At 41.7% G+C, this 17,517-nt stretch overlaps 1 protein-coding gene across 2 annotated transcripts in view; it reads left to right on the top strand.

Annotated features, from left to right (window-relative positions):
* The window catches only part of ELF1 (E74 like ETS transcription factor 1), an 82,808-nt gene that overhangs the window by 4,350 nt on the left and 60,941 nt on the right, over nt 1–17,517 (top strand). The window contains exon 1 of one of the 2 annotated variants that reach the window (XM_079983586.1): nt 10,171–10,327. The exons of the other annotated variant lie outside the window; for it this stretch is intronic. The gene's annotated coding sequence lies outside the window, so the exon portion shown is untranslated. Of the gene's footprint in view, nt 1–10,170; nt 10,328–17,517 lie in introns of those variants that run through there. 2 annotated transcript variants of the gene reach the window in all.

Here is a 17,517-nt window from a genome sequence, read left to right as displayed (position 1 = left end):
CTGGGCCTTTGTTTCCATTGGTGAGAGCCACCTGGGTGTTTTCCTTTCTAAGAGATCTTTATATCTTATCCAAACATTATATAAAGATTTTCTGATTACATGAGTTTTAAAACCTTTATGGGCTGATATCTTGTCATACCCTAAGTATGTATGCCAACCAAATACATTGTCAAATCCCTCCAAATCTAGCACATCAACATTTTCTAGTTGAATCCATTCCTTAATCCAGCAGAAAGCTGCAGCTTCAAAGTATATCTTCAGGTCTGGCAAGGAAAATCGCCCTCTTTCTTTTGAGTCTGTTAATATTTTATATTTAATTCTGGGTTTTTTCCCCCTTGCCAGATAAATGTAGACAATGCTTTCTGCCATTCTTTAAAACATTTTACATTGTCAATAATTGGGATAGTGTAGCATCCTGCTTGTGGTTAACACTTAGCTGGAATGAAATATTCAACGCAGCAATAGAGAAATTAAAATAATAATTTATTTGTCAGACAAATAAATATGAGGCACAGTGGTATATGGTTACCAAGCTCTGGCCTGGCCTCCTGCCATTCTGGCCAGCACTTATATTTCCTTAATCCAGCCCCCTTGCTCCTCCTGTGGCTGCCTCTGTCCAATCAGCCTGGTTGAAATTCCTATTGGCTGTTTGCTAGAACCAGTCACAAAAGATACACCCATTTCCTTCTGTCCTTTTATGGGAAACAAAAAGCTATATATTCTTCTATCTATAAATGACAAATAAGTAGTAATATGTCTTACATGTGTCTCAACAAGGAACCTTAATTACCAGCTCACCTCGCCCTATTGCCCTCCAAAACAAATGGTTAATCTTAAATTTTTATCTTAAACAGATGTCAAGGATCATCATTGAAAGATCTCCTTCTCTTGAAGGTATTTTAAATAAAAGCTTGACAAATGCTCTAATGATGTTTCCTGCTTGGCAAGGGGGGCTGGGCTGGTGGCTGATAGCCCCTGTGATCTCTTCCAACTATATGAAATAAGAATCTAGCATAAGGATTTAACATTTCTTAGCTTCTAATTCCTTTGCATAATTACATTTAAGCCAATATATTTAATACATAACATAAATAACCTTTTAAAAGGAAAAGAAATCTTAAAAGGATCTCAGTTTAAGAAAGAAACAACTTTAGAAAAAGACTTCCCAAAATACTCTCTTCCTTTCTGCCAGCTAGATGCTTTTCCATTGCTCTTGACCTTTCAACCTTAGGAAAATATGGCTCAAGTTTAATGGGAGGCACATGGTTTTATTTTACTATTTATCCACTCTTAATTATGTTTATCTCTTTTTTTATCTTCTGTAATATGTAGGGTCAGTGTAACCTTGGCTGTTAGCCTGTAATTCCCTTTTTACGACTTTGAGAATTGTTTTCTGCTATAAATCAGGGGGCCCCCTTGTCTAGGAGGAAAAACATTTTGCCAAGGTTCTTAGGCAGCTGCTCTTCTGCCTGGCATGAACATTTGAAAATCTTTAAGCTCATTTTAAGATACAGGCCCTGATCAAAATATAAGCTTGATAAAAATGCAGGCTTATGATTAGATGCCTCAATAGCTTGGAATAAGAACAAAATCTTTGGCCATACATGCATCTTAACCACTGATATTTGGCCCATCATTGACAGTTTTAAATTTGACCATACCTCAAGATCTCTCTTAATTTCATTCCATAATTTTTCATAATTATCCTTATATAAATTCAAATTTTTCACTGATAAATTCACACCCAAATATTTCACTTTTTTCACAAAGACAAGGCCAGTCTTTTCCGGAAGGACTTTTCTCTCCTCATTATCTAAGTTTTCCCCCAACACTTTGGTTTTGCTCTTATTTAAGTTAAATCCTGCTGCTTGCCCGAACTCCTGAATCAGCTCCAGTGCTTTCACTGCACTGGAGTCTGGGTCTTGTAAAGTTAACACCAAATCGTCGACAAAGGCTTTTAACTTACATTGTTTGGATCCTACTGTTATACCTTTGACCTCTTCCTCCTTCAAAAAATTCCCGAAAATAAAAAGATCCTACTAAATGGATTGATCACAAGAAAAGAGGTTGAGAAGGCCATAAATCAGATGCAGCTTGGTAAAGCCCCAGGACCAGATGGTTTGTCTGCAAAATATTACAAGACTTTGAAAGATTGGCTTATTCAGCCGTTGGTTAAGGTGTGCAATAAAATATTAAGAGAGGACAAAGCACCTGAAACCTGGAAGGAAGCTTTTATAACTATGATACCAAAACCAGATCAAGATAGATCCAACGTAAATAATTACAGACCGCTCTCATTACTTAATGTGGATTACAAAAATTTTACTAACATTTTAACCAATAGGCTGAAGAAGATACTAACAGATTATATTCATAAGGACCAGGCAGGATTCCTGCCTGGAAGACGCATGAAAAATAATATTAGGAATATAATCGATGTGCTAGAAAGGTTGGAAGCTAAAAAAAATTGTAAAGCGATCTTAATGTTTATTGATGCTGTGAAGGCCTTTGTCAATGTTTCCTGGAATTTTATAAAAAAGAATTTAGAAAGTATGGAGGTTGGACAAGAATTCCTAAATGGTATTAATGTAATCTATTTTGAACAAAAAGCAAAAATTATAGTTAATAATGTGGTCTCAGAAGAAATTAGAATTGAAAAAGGAACCAGGCAAGGGCGCCCACTTTCCCCACTACTTTTTATTTCGGTTCTGGAGGTTTTGCTAAATATGTTAAGAAGGCCGTGCCTTGGTTTTTGAACTGTTACAGGAGTCGAATGGATTGCCAGAACGGATTAAATTCGAGAACCAAGGCACCGCTGTACTCTTAGTAGAGTTGGGGGGCAGTCCTATTGCAGGCTCCACTGGGGTAGGCAGCCTAGGATGCAGCAGATCTTCCTGCTCAGCTGGATTAAAGTCCTCAGCGCTGGCTCAGATGGGCTTAACTTGCTCATCCTTGCCCAGCTGGCTGAGATGAGCCTGATGTAGTCCCAAAAAGGGGTGTGTTTCCAGGGATGGGTCTGGGGGAGGGGCGATTTAGGCACAGTCATGTGACACGGCAACGTGGTGCAAAATACTACAGTGGTGCCTCGTAATACGAAATTAATCCGTTCCGTGAGGCTCTTCGTATAGCGGATTTTTCGTCTTGTGAAGCAAGCCCATTGACAGCTTAGCGGATTAGCGCTATTAGCGGTTTAGCGGCTTTTAGCAATCGGCTGTTAAGCGGCTTATCAGCGGATCAGCTGATAAGCGGTTTAGCGGCTTAGGAAAAGGGGGGGGAAAGGGGAAAAAACCCGCAGGAACTCGCAAGACATTTTCGTCTTGCGAAGCAAGCCCATAGGGAAATTCGTTTTGCGAAGCGCCTCCAAAACGGAAAACCCTTTCGTCTAGCGGGTTTTCCGTCTTGCGAGGCGTTCGTCTTGCGGGGCACCACTGTATTTGAAAGGCTTGTTTCCCCTCTGCCAGTCTTAGGTAGAGCAGCAGCAACAGCCCTACTGCTGAACAGAGTTAGGATCTGGTATAACTTTGATGTTGATCTTTGTTGATGTTTGTTTCCAATAGAAACAGCCAATTGAAGGGGCAGTAAGGATGAAAAAGTTATGCACTTAGGTTGCATCTAATGTGCAGTTGGTATATCAAATAAATAAGGCTACCAGATGCTGAGACCATCTGCAGGAAGTGAAAATTTTCTTGTAGCAGAGTACATTGCTGCTGGCAGTGAACATGCAGTAGAAGCATAAGGTAAAGGTAAAGGTACCCCTGCCCGTACGGGCCAGTCTTGACAGACTCTGGGGTTGTGCGCCCATCTCACTTAAGAGGCCAGGGGCCAGCGCTATCCGGAGACACTTCCGGGTCACGTGGCCAGCGTGCAAACTGCTAGGTTGGCAGGCGCTGGGACCGAGCAGCGGGAGCGCACCCCGCCGCAGGGATTCGAACCGCCGACCTTTCGATCGGCAAGCCCTAGGCGCTGAGGCTTTAACCCACAGCGCCAATTGCTTAATTCAATTTAAAGAACAATAGATCCCTTATTTTGCATTTGAAAATGGGCCCCAAGTTGAAGATTTTTGAAATTAACGAACTTGAGGTGTATGTCTGTTATAAGTCTTTGACAGCACCTGAATGCAACACATGCTTCTGTTGTGAGGATCAAATTCAATAAAAAGTTAGTTTGGATGTTCTTTTTACATTTTTTTTATAGTTGAGAGAGAAAGATTTTGCTTTGCTAGAGATAGAGAGGTAAACTATTCAAAACTTGGAATTTTGAATTTTTAAAAACAATATTAGCAGATAAAATTATGACCTGTAATCAAAACTGTATATGGAGAATGTTACATGAATATATATTAAATTTAAAAAAAGAAATTGTATCCCCTTGAAGGATCAGTAAGTTACTGTGGCATGAGCTTTGATAGACAACTACATTAGTAGTGCCCTCAAAAAAAATCCTTAGATTATTAAAATACTGTCAATCAACATATGCTGGTTTGCACTCTCAAGGTTTAAGTCCAGTTAACACATGGAGTTGGGTATAATATGTTGAGGCATGGGGCACTTGTTGTGTTCCTACACAACCTTGTCAATTCTCTGCTTTTCATTTCAAAAAAAAAAAACTGTCAAGGCCTCGGTTACATTAATTGTCCCTAAGTCTGAAAGCTGCTTCAGACAACTTGAGCTCTGAACTTCACCCTGTCTCATCTCTGAATATCATGAGCATGTAAATGATAAGGTAGTGTAAACATGTCTAAGCACATCTTCAGGTGTGGTCTGCCACTGTGACCAAAGTTGAGCCTGAGTCAATATTCAACTTTTGTTTGTAGATTCATCTGCCCCAACTTCTTTCTCTTACGTAAGACTAGGAAAATATTCTTTTAAACCTGGTTTTGTCTGTGCTATAGGACAAAGAAACTGGAAGACTTTGTATAAACAATGTACTGGAGACACTATCTGAGCTTTAAGATAAAACCCTTTAAAAATGCATGTGGGACAGTAAAGATGGCAAAAGCAGCACCCCTGATCCTTCCCCAGTTCTACAGAAATATTCAGCACTGATCCGTAAAGCAAGACTGTTCAACGGTATCGCTCTCTGAAGTTTATTTTCTGCTCCACAGTAGACTAACTCTGATTGCATTTGTCAGGGCAAAGGGTTTGTTTTCATCTGCTGTTCATTTCATAGGGCTGCCCAGCCATATATCTGGATGGGCTGGAGTCATTCAGGCCCCCCAGTTCTGTTTGCTGTACAGTGGAACCTCGTGTTACGTACCATCCCCCTTGCAAACGCTGCGGGTTACGAGCTCTGCTAACCTGGAAGTAGGTCCCCTTGTTGCAAACTTTGCCCCAGGATGCGAGCGGAAGTCATGTGCCAGAAGCACGGCAGCAGTGGGAGGTGCCATTAGTGAAAGCGCGCCTCATTTTATGAGCGGTTTCGGGTTACAAACGGACCTCTAGAACAGATTAAGTTTGTAACCGGAGGTACCACTGTATATAGATTTTTGTTTCTGTTGTGCCATAGCTCCTCCCTGAGTCTGCTTATGTACAAGAGATCTTTCCAGTCATTCATAGAATAGAATCATAGAATCATAGAATCATAGAGTTGGAAGAGACCACAAGGGCCATCGAGTCCAACCCCCTGCCAAGCAGGAAACACCATTCATTACAACTTCATATCTGGGGCTTTTGTTTACTTTGCTCCAAAATCCCGACAGACAACACACAGAAAATAACTTCTGTGCTAGAGATAAATTTTTGTAGACACCTGAAGGCAGCCCCGTTTGGGAAGCTCTTAATGCTTGCTTTTTGACAAGCTATATGCACATGTTCTGCTTTCTTATTGCCATATTGCTCATGGCCCATGCTTCTGCCCTCAGTAGACAGTAATTGTAGCCATCAGAAGCAGTATTGGTGCACTAGAAGCTAGTAACCTTGGACCTCCTGCTCAGATTTCCGACCTGTTACGGCAGCTGTGTGGGAAGACAGTCAAATATAAACTCTTCATGTGCCTTGTGCACAATGATGTCCCTCTCTGGAATACCCAGGACTGTTGTTGCAGCACATCCTTCTTGTTTGATGTTTCGTTGTATTTTTAATATTTTGTTGGAAGCCGCCCAGAGTGGCTGGGGAAACCCAGTCAGATGGGCGGTGTATAAATAATAAATTATTATTATTATTTATTTTTATCTCCGCTTGCTGGGCAGGGTAGAGTAAGTGGCTCTGCCATTGTGTGGATTCCAGATGATCACTAGTGGCAGCCTGTTTGTGCCTCTGTGACAATCATAATATCTAATGATTCCTTTTAAAATTTATATTCCCTCTTTCTCCTCTTTGCTTCAAATAATTTGAATAGAAGTGCTCCCCTTCCCCTGACAGTATGGTCCATTGAGTTCCTTTTTATCTACTGCTTGGCAAAACCATCACTTAACGTGCATTATCATCTAACATTTACTGCTTATTAACTGAGCAGCAGAAGTATTTGATTACTTTATTCCTAAACCCTTCACTGTATGATAGATTTCTTTTAGTCAAATATAAATGAAGCCAGGGTGGCTATCTAAAGAACTTTTAACTGAGTTAAGATTAAAAAAGGATGTGTACAAAAAATGGAAAAGGGGGGAAACCACCAAAGAGGAATTCAAACAAATAGCCAGCATGTGTAGAACAAGGAAGAACAAAGAAACAGTGGGGTCACTCAGAGGAGATTATGGTGAAATGCAAACAGGGGACACAGAAAGGGCTGAACTCCTCAATGCCTTCTTTGCCTCAGTCTTCTCCGATAAAGAAAACAATGCCAGACCTGAAGAATTTGGAGCAAATGATTCAGCAGAGGAAACACAGCCCAGAATAACTAAGGAGATAGTACAAGAGTACTTGGCTAGTCTAGATGTATTCAAGTCTCCAGGGCCAGATGAACTGCATCCAAGAGTATTAAAAGAACTGGCAGATGTGATCTCAGAACCACTGGCAGTCATCTTTGAGAATTCCTGGAGAACAGGCGAAGTCCCGGCAGACTGGAGGAGGGCAAATGTTGTCCCTATTTTCAAAAAGGGGAAGAGAGAGGACCCAAATAATTACCGCAAAGTCAGTCTGACATCAATACCAGGGAAGATTCTGGAGCAGATCATTAAGCAAACAGTCTGTGAGCACCTAGAAAGGAATGCTGTGATCACCAATAGTCAGCATGGATTTCTGAAAAATAAGTCATGTCAGACTAACCTGATCTTGTGTTTGACAGAATTACAAGCCTGGTAGATGAAGGGAACGCAGTGGATGTAGCCTACCTTGATTTCAGCAAGGTATTTGACAAGGTGCCCCATGATATTCTTGTAAAGAAGCTGGTAAAATGCGGTCTTGACTATGCTACCACTCAGTGGATTTGTAACTGGCTGACTGACCGAACCCAAAGGGTGCTCATCAATGGTTCCTCTTCATCCTGGAGAAGAGTGACTAGTGGGGTGCCACAGGGTTCTGTCTTGGGCCCGGTCTTATTCAACATCTTTATCAACGACTTGGATGATGGACTCAAGGGCATCCTGATCAAATTTGCAGATGACACCAAACTGGGAGGGGTGGCTAACACCCCAGAGGACAGGATCACACTTCAAAACGACCTTGACAGATTAGAGAAGTGGGCCAAAACAAACAAGATGAATTTTAACAGGGAGAAATGTAAAGTATTGCACTTGGGCAAAAAAAATGAGAGGCACAAATACAAGATGGGTGACAGCTGGCTTGAGAGCAGTACATGTGAAAAGGATCTAGGAGTCTTGGTTGACCACAAACTTGACATGAGCCAACAGTGTGACGCGGCAGCTAAAAAAACCAATGCAATTCTGGGCTGCATCAATAGGAGTATAGCATCTAGATCAAGGGAAGTAATAGTGCCACTGTATTCTGCTCTGGTCAGACCTCACCTGGAGTACTGTGTCCAGTTCTGGGCACCACAGTTCAAGAAGGACACTGACAAACTGGAACGTGTCCAGAGGAGGGCAACCAAAATGGTCAAAGGCCTGGAAACGATGCCTTATGAGGAACGGCTAAGGGAGCTGGGCATGTTTAGCCTGGAGAAGAGGAGGTTAAGGGGTGATATGATAGCCATGTTCAAATATATAAAAGGATGTCACATAGAGGAGGGAGAAAGGTTGTTTTCTGCTGCTCCAGAGAAGCGGACACGGAGCAATGGATCCAAACTACACGAAAGAAGATTCCACCTAAACATTAGGAAGAACTTCCTGACAGTAAGAGCTGTTTGACAGTGGAATTTGCTGCCAAGGAGTGTGGTGGAGTCTCCTTCTTTGGAGGTCTTTAAGCAGAGGCTTGACAACCACATGTCAGGAGTGCTCTGATGGTGTTTCCTGCTTGGCAGGGGGTTGGACTCGATGGCCCTTGTGGTCTCTTCCAACTCTATGATTCTATTCTATGATTCTACTTAAAAGTAGCATCCCCAACATTTTTCTATTATTTTATTTTTTTAACAATTATAACTGGTACTGGATTTTTATCACGCTATATGCATTAATTAGCTCTCACCAATATGTACCTGAAACTCAGGATTACATTTTATATATCTGAAAGCTTATGCCATTATAAATGTATTCACCTTTAAGATACCACAAGACTTGCTGCTGTATTTACCACATACTTATTTTTTGTTAGGTTATAATTCACTTTTGTTGAACACAGGTTATTAATACTGGCAGTTGTTTCTGCTTCTGCTCTCCTTCTGTCCGCAGTCTGTAAAGTGAAGAAGCGTGGGGGGGGGGGGGGAGGAAGAAAAGAAAGCAGCCCCTCTGACTTTGGGGAGGTGCTGCGTTGCTGTCTGCAATCTGCGGTGGGCTCCCTGATATGTGGTACCAGTTGGATTGCTATAGCATGTTATATGTGGGGCTGCCTCTAAAGATGGTTCAGAAACTTTAGCAGGTGCAAAATTTGGCAGCTAAGTTGCTCACCAGGGCAAGACGGTTTGAACAAATGCTGGCCCAACTGCACTGGCTACCAATAAGTTTCCGGGCCCAATTCAAAGTGCTGGTTTTGACCTACCAAGCCTTTAATGGCTCAGGAACGCAATACCTCAAGGACTGCCTCTCTCCATGTGAACCAACCCAGACCCTGAGATCATCTTCGGAAGCCCTTCTTTGGGTGCCTCCTCCATGAGAGGTCTGGAGAGTGGCAACACGAAAATGGGCCTTCTCTGCAGTGGCTCCCCATCAGTGGAATGCTCTCCCCAGGGCAGTTCGCCTGGCGCCTTCATTATACACCTTAAGGTGCCAGGCAAAAGCTTTCCACTTTAACCAGGCCTTTGGCTAATTAACATCTTGTGACCTTTTACATGTCTTTGGGTGGGGTGGGGGTTATGGGATTGTTCTTGTTTGTGTTATGTATTTTGTGTTTTTATTTTGGATTTTTATGCTGTGAACTGCCCAGAGATCTTTGAATGAAGGGGTTATACAAATTTAATAACAATACCAGCATCCATGGCGCATGTTCTGAACTCAGCTGTTCCTTGTTAGTGTCTTCTTCCTTTGCAACTTCTTGGCCAGTGCTAGGACTGTCCTTCCTGATTCCAGTTTCATTTTGCCCTGCCTTTACTGAATGGCTACACCTCGTAAGATTGGTCTTGCTGTATGTAATTGTTTTTCCAAGTTCCCTTTTTATGTTCTTATTTTTTGACTTAAACCAAAAAAGCTATGCTGAAGAGTTATCTTACATGGCAGAAGTATTGCAAACAACCCTGATGCCCCTGCTCCCCCAGTGCAAGGTTATGGAGTGTTCAGAATAATTACTACTCTGACAAAAACAATGGCTTCTGTTGCAATTTAATTGAAGTAAATTATATTCGAATTAAGTGGTTTTAACAATACTGCAAAGTTGTGTTTAGCTGATTTACAGTGTAAAGGGTTTGGTGATTGATCATTAACTGCTCTGAACAGTGAAATTCTTCGGTTCTTAGCAAACAGCGCAGGGAGGAATATCTGATAGGGCTGCATGAATTGCTGTGGCCTTTCCTTGTCCTCTTGTTGAGCGTGCCGTCTGTATGCTCCACTTTGCTTCTGCAATTGTTCGGCCTTTGCTCTCCAACTAGTTAAGGTGTGGCTGGCTGATTCAGGTTGTTCTCTCTTTCCCCTCTTACCTGAAGATTTGCATGTTTGACCTGGTGGAGTAATTGGGCCCACAGCAACCTGGGCGTGCCTCTCTGAGAAACATTTAGTTTCATGTATGACTCATAAGCTGAAGCACACACACCACTTCCCCAATCTACAGAAGCCATTTTAACTGCACAAAACTGCTGGATTACTTTTTACTGTCTAGCTTTTGGGACTCTGCAAACATCTTAGATCAAGGTAATTTTGACTGACTTAACTTGGTGAAGTGTCTGTAACTTAAATTTAATATTTCTGGTAGAGGATTAGGTGTACCTGCTGAGTTTTAAAAAACAAACATGGCTGTGTGCTTTTGGCTATGTTAATAATTGAAAGTCACACGCTTAATTTAATTAAAAATAGGGAACAGATAGTGTAATACTGACTGTTTTGTATTTAAATGTTTTGTTTGCCACAATATTAAAAAATGGGTTTGCAAGATTAAGGCTGGGAAAATGATCTGTTGTAGCACAATAAGTTTGATTGCAGGAAAAATGAAAATCACTTTAAGGGGGCCTGTCAGCTTTACTGGTTTACCTATATATAAAAGTGTTAATGGATTTAATGCTTTTGAAAAAGGAAACTAATATAATATAAACTGTTGAAATCCAGCGCTGTGTGCTGCAGAAAAAAATACATTTCAGGTGTAGCCTTTACCTTAAAGGTGGATTCTTATTTGTAAAATAGTTACGTGTGTCTAAGCATGGTATAGGCAAGCCTGTGGCAATCCTCCAGACGACACATTAGTAAACTGAGCTGGGTTAAAGAGTTGAATTCTGATTGTTCACATCCAAGAGACTGAACTGAGGAAGACTGAGCCAGTCTTCTGTTGTCTGTGATTTTAGCACTCAGCTTTCTGTTATGCTACCCAAAAAATGAAAAATAAGAGTTTGTAGTTGTTATAATCCTAAAGACTGTTGTTGCTGGGAATTTCTGCCGTTCTATACTGCAAAACGTATATATTACATTTTATAGCAGAAGGGAGTTTGTGTTGTAACATAAAGGTCTCAGGTTAGGACCAAGGAGTGGAAAGGCTGTTTCTATGAGGGGAGGGGAATACGCTTGAGTTGTAAATTATTTGTCTATTGACTTCAGCATGCAAAGTTACTGTTTTCCACAGCATGATTTTAGATGGGGGATTCTGCCTGTCTTGTTTGGGCATTAGTTGTCAGTTTTAGCTGAAGGCTTATCTGAGGAAGCTGTGTTTTATTTTCCCTTTTCAACTGAAAACAAAACTTGATCAACTTTTAAAACCAGGTCCGATTCCTTAAAACAGAAGATGCAATGCCAGAGGAAAAGCTGCCTGTAATGTCTCCCTGTGTCTATGGAATACAATGGGGCTTTTTGCTGCAACCAACATTACCAAGATAGAAAGCTTGCATGTTGGCGGGGGGGGGGGGGGTGGCTTGGTCAGATGCTGTTCAATTTCTGGTACTGTTCCTTTGTTTCAGCCTCTCTATTAAGTTCTCCTGCAGTATCCCTGGTGTTTAATGTTTTCAAAGTAGTGGTATTTCCTAGCATATAAGGAGCCTATGTTATCAGATATTTAAAAATAACTTTGAAATCCACATATATATCTGTGATCGAAAGAACTTGGTGATTGCTGTCTGTATTCAGTAATGTTTTAGGACAACTTTTTGTGAACCGCAGTCAACCTTTACCGGTGCCACAAAGCAAGCCTCTTTTGAATCTGAGGAGATGTGAAAGGTTGGTGATAGGGGCAGGAGGTGTATGCTGCTCAAAACAAACAACAACAACAGCCTTTAAACCATTCTCACGAGTTGGGCAGAAGCCCTTGAACATGACAACTTTGGGTTGCTAGCCTCATAAGGCCAAACTAGATATTTATTTATTCATTAAAGTTTATGTAGTGCTTGATTGTGTGTGTGGGGGGGGTGGGGGTTAAAAAACACATGTTCAAAGCAGTTTACAAAAATAATAAAACAATCAGATTCTCAATAAAACCAGTTATTTTTAAAACATTTTTTAAAAATAAAATCAGTGATAAGCAAAAAACCAGATTAAAACACAGGCAAACGTTCTACATATCTAGATAGTCACGCTTAAACAAAACGTTTTTAGCAGGCACTAGAAAAAGTGCAGTTGATGTGCTGGCCTGATTTCAAAATGGCCAAAATGATTCCAAAATGTGTGCTGTCACACTAAAATATGGATTTCTTTCAAATGTGTTCCAAGTATTATGTGCAGTGCTTTTTTCTGGGGGGGACACAGGGATATGAATACTCCTAAACATTTTGGAAATCTTTGTACTTTTGTCCATTTACTGTATTATATTTTTCCTGATCTGAACTATAAAATGGTGATTTTCTTGAGTCAAAATGAGAGTACCCCTAAAAAAGAAAAAAGAAAAAAAGCACTGATTATGTGGCATCTTTAACAGTGCCAATTCCGCAGATCAAAGTGCTTGAGTGGCCCTATATGGGATAAGGCAATCTCACCGGTAAACTGTCACAGTTGTAAAGTTGTCACAGGCTTTCTATACCAACAGGAACAACTTGAACTTGGCCCAGTAGCAAATCAGGAAGCGCTGCAGTTGTCTGAGCAAAGCCATTCTACGCTGACAGGGTCTCACTCCTGTCAGCGATCATGCCACAGCATCCTGCACCATCTGCAGCTTTTGGATCAAGTGCAAGGGAAGCCCTACAAGCATTCCAATAATCCGCCCTTGAAGTAACCAATGCATTAACTGCTGTGGTCAAGCTCTCCTGATTCAGGAACATCGTAGGTGTTGCTCCACTTGCATCTGTTAAAAGGTGTTTCTAGCCACTGAGCCTACCTGGACCTCCAGTGACAAAACTGGATTTGGAAGCAACCCCAGACTGTGAACTTTGCTCCTTCTTGGGGAGCGCAACGCCATTCAGAGCAGGGAGTTGACTAGTTTCTTGGACACGGGAACCAGTCTCTCACACAGTGCCTCTACCTTGTCAGGATTCACGTTCAACTTCCTCCCCCTCATCCGTCTCACCAGGTAGGACACAGAAGTTCTCACAGCTTGAGTAGTGGTCTAGTCTTTGGTTAGCCTACACCTCTGTTTCATTTCTTGGTTAAAAATTCCACCTGCCCCTTTTGGGGGCAGAATTATATGGGTACCTGCAATTTTTCCAAGGGGAAAGATCAACCTTGAAGGAGGAGGCAATTTTTAAGTGGAAGGTGTTGTGAGATCAGTCCCCTCCCCTATAGTTTTCCCAGCTTGATCTCCTCCATGACTGTTACGTAGTGTAGAAAAAGTACAGGAGATTCTCATCACATCGTATCTCGCTTAAGGGGCAGCGTAAAAAGTTAAAGGTGAATGTTCACTTTTTGTAATGATTATTAATGTTCTCATAGTTCCTAGTGGTCTCCTGACATATTCTGTCAAAACCAAGTCTGCCAGCTTCTTTTTAAAACATTGGTATTGAAATGACGATTATAAAATATTTTCTGCTTACAGTAGGAGCATTTCTTCATTACTGGGGTTTTTGGGGTTGTTTTTTTTTAAAGCAACCCTTCATTTCCAAATTGTTGGACGTATTTAACAAAAAGTGGTGAATTGCAGTGCCAAGTTGCTTGTTCCATGTGTCACAGCAACCCAGGTGGCGGCGGCTGTTGGATATGAAGTCTCTATTAATTTGTCCTTTGCGTGAACAGTGAATGTGATATCTAGGCTATTGGAAAGAAAAGGAACAGAACAGAATAGAATGGCCGACCTAGCTGAACAGAACAGGACCCACATAGAAACATTTGGGATATTTTGTGTTGTTGGTTCTGGTGTGTGTGTGTGCACGCGCGCGCTGCATTTCACAAAAAGTGGTTTACATCAAAATATTAAAACTGGGAAAGAGGATGGGTGGATAGGGAAAGAGAGAAGTGCATCTCTTCATTAAGAGAGCAAAATTGTTGTTTGGCACCTACTCATGTTGTGTGTTCACTTGGAGTTTCTGGGACTCAAGCAAAGTTAAATAGCAACTACGGCAGTTCAAGTCAAGTTGTTTTATTATGGTCAATGACCAGTATTAGGATGAAATCAATTAAAAATTTTTAAATCTTAGAACAAACTAAAATAAATAAAATTATTTATGTGCCCCTGACACATATACATAAAAAAGCAGTTCCAGCTGGTCATTTATCCATCAGAGGGAACCCTTCATGATCTTTTGTCAATATACTACTCCTGGGTGCTAGTCATTATGTGTCACATTTTAATTGCTGCTCCGCAGAATTTGGCCACATTATATGTTACACCGGAATTATTATCCAGGAGCAGCAGAGTAGCAAGAAACTGTTCAGAACTCCTAGTATATTTCTGGAGTATAGGCAAAATAAGGTACTACTGCAATTATTTTTCAGGAGGTCTCTTTCAAGGGATTGTCACCAACTTGCTTGGGAGTAAAAGTAACCCTTTCAGTAATGTTCCCCTGATGAAAAGCAGTGAAGGCTAAAAATGTGTTGGAATATATTTTTTGATGTTTACCACATCTGTTCTTATCTCTGTGGTTTTAAAGTTTGCGGAGTTGCCAATTTCTTGTATTCTGCTGGCCTCTTCTGCTGTACTTTAACAGCTACTTGATCAAAAGACATGAGCTGATGCTTATATTTGCCTCTGCGTCTTGAAAAACCTCAGTTGTTGATTTTTGCAGATTACACAATAGCTGTATCCTGATTTTTATATCAAAATCTTTACATGTTTTTGGTTATCTGACCAATCTGTTCTTGCTCCTCAGTTTATGCTCCCCCCTCCATTAAAACTGGAAGGTAAAGGTAAAGGGAACCCTGACCATTAGGTCCAGTCGTGACCGACTCTGGGGTTGCGGTGCTCATCTCGCTTTATTGGCCGAGGGAGCTGGCATACAGCTTCCGGGTCATGTGGCCAGCATGACTAAGCCGCTTCTGACGAACCAGAGCAGTGCACGGAAACACTGTTTACCTTCCCGCCGGAGCGGTACCTGTTTATCTACTTGCACTTTGACGTGCTTTCAAACTGCTAGGTTGGCAGGAGCAGGAACCGAGCAACGGGAGCTCACCCTGTCACGGGGATTCGAACCGCCGACTTTCTGATCGGCAAGTCGTAGGCTCTGTGGTAAAACTGGAAGCTACTTGATGACAAAAATGACTAATGTAGTTGTTCCCTGGGCATCATATGCAGGATTTCATTCATATTGCAGGGTACAGTAGAATTCTGGCAACCTCTTAACCAGAGCAAAGGATGCTCATGAGAGAGGATTAGCAACACCTCCATTACTGTTGATTTTGCAAAGGGTCAGAGTACAAAGGATACTTGCTAAATTTAGAATATTGTGCTGCATACCCAGAGGGAAGGCATTATAACTTTCCTCAGATACAGCTCTCAAAGCGGAAATTAAGGTGAAGCAGGAACCCTCCTTTGTCCTGAAACTGACACCATGACGTAACTCTACCTTAAAAAAGGTAAAGGGACCCCTGACCATTAGGTCCAGTCATGACCGACTCTGGGGTTGCGGCGCTCATCTCGCTTTACTGGCCGAGGGAGCTGGCGTACAGCTTCCGGGTCATGTGGCCAGCATGACTAAGCCGCTTCTGGTGAACCAGAGCAGCGCATGGAAACGCCGTTTACCTTCCCGCCGGAGCGGTACCTATTGATCTACTTGCACTTTGACATGCTTTTGAATGGTTTACAAAAACTGACATGCTCAAACCATAATCTGTTTTTAAATCATACATTTCAAAACAGGGCAATGAATTACAGTCATACCTCGGGTTAAAGATGCTTCAGGTTGAGCATTTTCAGGTTGTGTCCCGCGGCGACCCGGAAGTAACGGAACAGGTTACTCCGCTCGTGCATGCACAGACACTCAGAATGACATCATGCGCAGGTGTGGTGACCTGCGCAGATGCGGGTTGCGTTCTGCTCATGGTGCAAATGGGGCTCCAGAACGGATCCTGTTCGCATCCAGAGGTACCACTGTACTAAAATGAGCTAATGTGACCTTACTAAAAATGCAGCCACAAACTAACCACTGAAGCCAGCGGTAAAAGGATAGTAAAAAGAAGGCTCCCCCCTTTCCGTGGGGAGGGCAACCTAGTCTGGGAGCATTTGCAAACTTCCATTCAGAGTATTTGAAGTTGGTTTTCCCACCCCACAGCACAGTCTTCTTACCTGGATTAAGTTTCACATTGTTTCCTCTCATCCACACAAAAACTGCCTCAGGGCCTCCCTGAGGTTAGCAGATAGAAAAGAGAAGTAGAATTGGGTGTCATACTGATGGCACTTCAGCCCAAACCTCCAGGTGACTTCCCTCACAGTGATTTTATATACAGACCTTAAAGGTATACTGTATAGCACCCTGAAACTGCTCTCCTTTCATCACTTTCTCCAGGAAGGACCAGAGGAAGTAGATGTGATTTGCATCAGTAATACTTTATTCTGAAATAGTTCCACCTAATATAACTTGAGTGACAGAACATTAATAAATGCAAGATCATTGAAAGTGCAGTCTTGTAGGAGATATGTGTTGTCTTTCTGATTGCACATGCCAAGACCTCATAGGGCACTTGTGAATCCACACCCCCCCCATCGCATTCTGCACTCTGTTGAGCATAATTTGTAGATCTGATTCTGAACCAACCTTTTGTCTGCGCTCAGAATGGCTTCCGAACATCTAACCAAGTCAGGAATTGTAGGGCATAGCATTCACTTATTGTAGAAGTGAATACTCTGCATTTGTGTACTGCTTACTTGCTGAACCATATGAAATAGTTAACCTAGACCAAGGGTCACCAACCCTTATGGTTGCGTTTGCATATTTACACAGACTTGGAGAAACTGTTGTGAACACTGCACACACGTGCTACAACTAAACGCACATGGCAACTATCGGCTACAGCCGGATGCTTCTTTCAAGCCTAATTTCAGAAGTGGGGAGGAGACCCAGTGGGCACCAGGGAGGGTGTATGTGGGGGCATCTATGCCCACAGGAACTATGTTGGCAACCCCAGACCTAGGCAATATTTTACTGGGTAATTGTTTTATGGATAGTTCTGCTAATAATATGCCAAGGATATTTTTATACACGAGGCTTAAAGCAATTTGCTTCAATAAGACTTTGGGAAAAGAAGTTTATTTGCAGTGCTTCTTTCTGATGCGTTAGCAGTGATTAGACCCACAGGGGTCTAATCAATGCAATTTAAGGCTGTGTAAAATTATTCCTAGTAAAGGGGGAAAGCATCTAAGCCTTAAAGTGTAACCACTGTTAAAAAGAAGGCTTTGTTAATTGGGTTCATTTTGTGCTGAAAGAAATAGTAGGAAGATCAAAGTAGTACAGTAGATGCAGTGCAATGCAATCCATAAGATGTGGGCAAACAACTGGAAGAAACCAAATTTACGAGCAACAGAAAAATGGTCTTGAGGTGCTTGG

This window comes from Podarcis cretensis (genome assembly GCF_951804945.1).
Source record: "Podarcis cretensis genome assembly, chromosome: 7".
Taxonomy (NCBI): domain Eukaryota; kingdom Metazoa; phylum Chordata; class Lepidosauria; order Squamata; family Lacertidae; genus Podarcis; species Podarcis cretensis.
This window is presented reverse-complemented; position numbering and strand designations above follow the sequence as displayed.